This window comes from Seriola dumerili, unplaced genomic scaffold (genome assembly GCF_002260705.1).
Source record: "Seriola dumerili isolate Sdu_G_001 unplaced genomic scaffold, Sdu_1.0 BDQW01001601.1, whole genome shotgun sequence".
Taxonomy (NCBI): Eukaryota; Metazoa; Chordata; class Actinopteri; order Carangiformes; family Carangidae; genus Seriola; species Seriola dumerili.
Window position 1 is genome coordinate 253,507 of NW_019175856.1, and position 6,000 is coordinate 259,506.

Sequence of the window (6,000 nt, forward strand, 5' to 3'; positions counted from 1 at the left end):
CCTTGATGAAAAACAAGCCTTCAATAATTCAGCTCTCCCCCTCCTCGTGTGATGACAAATATCGGTCACTGTGACCCAAGGCCACGCTGATACCCTGCACCCTGTGAAAGAAACACACAAAACTGAAACCTTATGTAGACAAAAAAACAGAAATGCTGTTTTTTTTGACTGAGGTCCCCTCCCGGTTTTGTTCCCATTTCATTTTATTTTATTTCCTCAATCACATATGCGGTGTAATAAATATAAATATTGAGACAATTCTGTTCTTTTATCAGTTTATCACACATTTGAATAACACCAAATACCACTTAACCATTTCTCTGACCACTTGAGGAAGCGTATGTAATGTTGTGTTCTATAGAAACACAATATAACAGGCATATTCCTCAGTGCATTAGACTAACAAATGTTCTTGCTTATTGGTTATTTATGGTTATTTACGAGTGTAAGAAATAAAGCAACTGATAGGTAATAAATATCTAATAGATGAAAGGTAATCTCCATTTATATTTATCATAGTCAGAATTTGAACAGACAAACAAAAGTTAAAAGTCCTACAGTGTAGCCAGAAACATAAAACATATGGTTTTATGATTATTCCTTTCTTGCCTCTGGTGAAATGTTGCTAATATTGTATTCGCTGGGATAATTTGGTTTATTGCAAAAAGTATTGTGACATTCTTTTATATTACTTTACCCAGTCATACCTACCGCGATCTAAAACAAAACACTGCTCCAGTGTACTGTGGCACATCAACAGCAGAATTACCCTGAGCTGTTACTCCTTGTTTGTGAAATATAAACTTATTACTGGATGACTTCTACAATGCACTGTACCTGCTGAGCATTAATGTACAATGCATTGGGTGTATCCTGCTACAGCACATTTACAAAATCATCTATGCATCTCTGCATGTTCTTTATTAGAACATGATTGGATGATCAAGGACAACTGCTGTGGACTCTGAAGCTGTAGTCAGCTGCAGCAGAGGAAGAAATATTCACATCTCTCTCTTATCATCATCAAAATTTTCTTTAAGTAACAACAGTAACAGTACTCATCATTATATAGGTATGGCTGCTTTTGGTGTTATCGTTTTGCACATCAGATTATTACTGATTAATCTATCATATTTAATAAACTACAATAATCATATGATTTGAAGCTGTCAAAAAAAATGACAAACTGCAACAACAAAAAAACACAGCAGAAGAAGTAGAGAAAAGGTCACGGCCAAAGAGTCAGTCAGAGCTGCTTTGTAACTGAGCAGTGCACACATATTTTTTCTTTTGTCGCATAAAGCACTAAGAGGTAACTTTCATAGTTTTTTTTTTTTCCATGTTCCCTCCCTTCAGGTCAAATCTCCCCAACTGTTTGTCTTTGTTTATTTTAAGCTCTCTGTCTGTGTTCTGCGGGCATGCAACCTTGTCTGTGCACTTTATATCCCTCCTCCTTTGTGTCATGGCATCTCCTTTCCCTTTCAAGCACGTCACTTAATATTGTATACTGTCTAAAAGAGGAATGCTGCAAAAAAAAAACAAAAAAACAAAAAACAAAAAAAACAATAATCGTAAAATGAAGGTGCGAGAGGAAAAGGTCAAGACGGTTTCAGATTGTGTTGTCATCAGGTTCTGGCACTTTGTATTGATGTGATGCGTCTATTTGTCACAACATAAGGGAGGCTGAGAGCTGTTTGTCATCAAGGTGAAATTAAAGCAGCGCGCACGTAGGCACACACATTCATCCTGCCATACACAGTTACATCCTTTGCTGTATTTGTGAGGACCTTGACTTGATGTTACTGTTTCCAAAGGGGAGAAAAAAAGTCATTTGTTATGAAACGGTTGAGCCATGAAGATTTATTATCTTTTGCCTAAAAAACTTTGAATATGGTGTATTTTAACGTTATGATTACATTTATTTTTCTTCATGTTATTAATTTGTTTTGTTACTTATAAAAGGACACACTTCTTTTTGGTTTCTATATTTACAGCATTTGCTCTGTACAGTATGTAATATCTCTTGGCACTGCTTGTAAGAACACTGCACTTTTCTAGACTCCATCTACTGCTGGAGGAATGACAAATATTCCTCACAACATTTGACTTGTTTTTATATTTTTTGCAAAATGGATGTGTTTCCAGGAAGTTTAAACCTGAAGGAAACTGTCTGCCCAGATTTGCATCAGTTAATACCAAATGTTTTATTTTCAATCTACTGCAACATAAGCAAAAATCAAACACATCATCAGTGCATACAACCCTAAACAGCAAAAGTGTATTAGCAGTTATGGTGTGTGTGTGTATAACTATGGCACTTTGGTATGTAGCCAACCTGTCCCATTTAACAAGTATTACAATCTCTGTGAATGGTTGAATCCAATGTACTTGTATTGTACCATGGTGGATTCAAATAGAGTAAAGCATTTAAAAAGGTGTCATTGTGAGTTTCTGACTGTGGGGGGCGCCAAAGACAGCTGAATCAGCAGCCTCTTTTGAGCTGAGACCAATTACAGGAAAAAAAACTACTACAATACTACAAAATAAAATAACTTTATAACCGTGGCTATTTTTTCATTTCAGTAACAAAAGACATGTGACATATATAAGATAGATATAGATAAAAGATATAAAACCACACTGTAAGTCCTAGTTCCTAGTAATCCAAGTTTATAACAGTACAGTGACATAAATGTTATGAGTGCACCAGACACAGAATAACTGTATCACATGACTCTTGTCCGACTGGAAATTTATGTCAGTTCAACAGAACTTTTTTTTTTAAATCATGCAACTAAATAATTTGTTTTTTGAGTACTTAATATTACCAGGGGACATATATGTTACATGACATTAAATTACCAGGTTTCTTTTTTTTTTATGTTTATTCAACACTTTAATGTTTATTCAACACAAAAAAATGTGCCATACCTTAGTCATTTTGTGTACAACAAACATTATATATTGGGATTTTAAAGTCAAATAAACATAACATTTTTCATTATTCAGCTGAATCACACACTACTCAAAGATTTATTGGAAACAGCTTGCACACAAAATATTTAGTTTAGTACAGTAACGTGAAAGTTATGAGTACACCTGACACAAAATAAAGTCTTACCTCTGCAAGAATTCCAGATTTGCTCCCAGTTCTGCATGGTGGATAACGGATGTTGAGGCAGTAGCATGTTGCATCAGTACAAGGGCATTGCCAAAAATATGAATACTGGCATTCATGATGGTCTGGTCCACTGGAGTCATGAAGTGTCCAGCTGTCAGGGGAGAACTCCCTATGGTACACAACAGAGGAAAAACTTACAGTTAAACTTATCAAAAGATCAGTGTAACATCATGACAAAAAAACCCAATACGGAAGTACTGTAAAAATATGTTGGCAATATATGACTTACAATAAGAAGAAAACATTCATATCCTTATAACATTCATATCCAAGTTTTACATGAACTTAATTTTCCAATTCACAAAATTGTACTTAAAACTATTTAAGAATTATATGAAAATCATGAAATGCTCAAGTACTTGGTGCAGATTTTATATTTAGTTATTTATTTTTACTAGTAGTTACATGGTCGGTTATTATATCATATATATATCAACCATCAGGAACATCTTGCCCTGGTCTTTATTGAAATGGTTCAAAAGCAAAATCAGCATCTAGATGTGTCTCTTGGCTATTTCCATGTCTGCTAGGATATCCCCAAATTTGCTCTTCTTCTCACGGGATATGAGGTATGAAACAATTCTTTCACATTCACTTGACAGATCCTCTGTCAACAATCATACCAGTGAGTTATTGAAGTGAGCATTCATACCGCACATATCAAACAGATATGGCCACTCTCTTACCAGAACAGGGTTTTTCATTCCACTTATTATGTTGCTTCTCTGAGCATAGAAAGTTACCACCATACTCTCTTCAGTCCTCTTGGTGTCCTTGCTTCTGTTCTTGTGCATGTTTTTTAATTTCTCTTGGGTACATTCTTGAGTCTCCACGGTTTCACATGGTGGCATCCAATTTATACAGCCATATGTATCCAGCCTAATCTTCCTGGAGGATAGGTCTCCTGCCTCACTTGTGCTGGATGCCTGTCTTTTTAGGTAAAGTGAGGGTTTTCCCCCTCGTCATGTTGTCAACTCTTACCTGCAGTTTCTTGGTAAGAGAGTCATAACCACTACCTACAACTTGATCTTCAATAACATCTCTGAATGCTTGGCAGTTTGACAAAGATGATGATGGTTCGGATCTCCCCTACAATCAGGCGAATCACATCCTGTTGTCTGTTCTTTGTTTCCAAGTTCTCTCTGATGGCATTTAACTCTGAGTTGTTGTCCACTCGGGTGTGTCTATGAGGAGTTGGGGTTGCACTTTCAGGCTTGAGGTACTGGTAAAGAGACCTTTCAAAATCCAATGGCTTTATTTCAAATATTGCTTTAGTTATCAATTGTTGAAGTTTGGCCCTCAGAGATGAATTTCAATATTGTGGCGATTCTTTGTAAGCCTCACCAATCACTTATGTTTCACTGGATTGGGTTGAAATTTGTATTGAACATCCAAGTTTTGATTCTGGGTTAGTTCTATCATATCTAAAAGTTGTTTGGTCCTCCATAAAAAAAAAAAAAAAAAAAAAAAAAACTTAAATTGGTGAATTTATTTAAATTGACTGGAAACTTTTTAAAGGAAAATGTTTTTACAGCTGAATCTGATTTGACAATGACAATGATTTTTTCACATTCGCAAACTTTCTATATTTCTGGTGTACATCTATTTTCCAGATTTACTGGAAACCCGCTTTCCAATTATATCAATATGGGATCTCTGATAAGAAAGTAAAATTGCCTTAAATCCGGGCAGTTGATTTCTTCGTGCTTACAAGATATAAGAGCCTTGGCGAAGTTCCCTGCTGTTGATTGGAGATCTCGGCGTGTTTAGGAGATCCGAGTATTTAACTTACTGACCTCAAACTACATGCGCCAGGGATCAGGTCGTTGCAGCCATGATGTTTTCTTTTTTGTTGTTGTTGTTGTTGTTGTTGTTGTTGTTGTTAAATCAAACATGGCGGGTGCTTCAGCTATCGCCGACCAATCAGCCATGTGAGCAGTCTATAAAAGCAGGTAACTGTCTTATCCTCTGGTTCCCTCCTGCTGCCGAGCACGCCATGTTTCCTGCTTACCCAACCTTGACAATTGTCACAGGTAGGAGAGCGGTTTCTGCGTTGGTTTGTTCCCCACGTTATTCTTTTTTCTCTGTTATTCATATGAGAAACTTGCAATTTTGTAGCTCTTCCTACCGTGGATCCCCTCCCTCCGAACTGACTCTCACAGCTAGCAAATTGTATGGGTCCACGCTCAGCTTGACACCGGAAGTACGAATTGGCAGAGTCTCCCATGAGGTATGTGTTCAGCACTTCCTTGGCTCTTCCTTTGGTTTCATTTATTTCATATTGACCAAACTGTCCTGGGGCACAGAATAAAATAAGAAATTAATTCTTAAAAATGTATGAGTAGCCTATGTCATTTTAACAGTCCTTAACATTTGTGTGGACTTCACAATAAAAGTTTGTGGATGGATAGGAGTTTACAGTGTATGAGTTACTTTACAGTTCATGGGATAAAACAAGACATTAAGCCATTAATTAGGCATAAAAGCTTTTGGTGAGTAATTATGTACAGATTAATGCCAGTGGTTGTAATGATACATAGAACTGTGCACAGTCAATTTATCAGACTAACACTGTAGCACAGACTTAAAGAAATCAGTCACAAAGTACACATGGGGGGGGAATGAACAGAGTGTGACTGTGGGTATGTGGTTTGGGTGCCATCCAGAAGATTAACAGAAGATGTGTGAGGATCAGTGAATGACGGCCATGTTTCTGTACAGACACTGGAGCTGTGTCTGCGACGCTAAGATGTCCACTGAGTGAGTTTGTGCTGAATTATTTTGTAAAAATATAAGAAGACCTGAGAGAACCCCAGCTT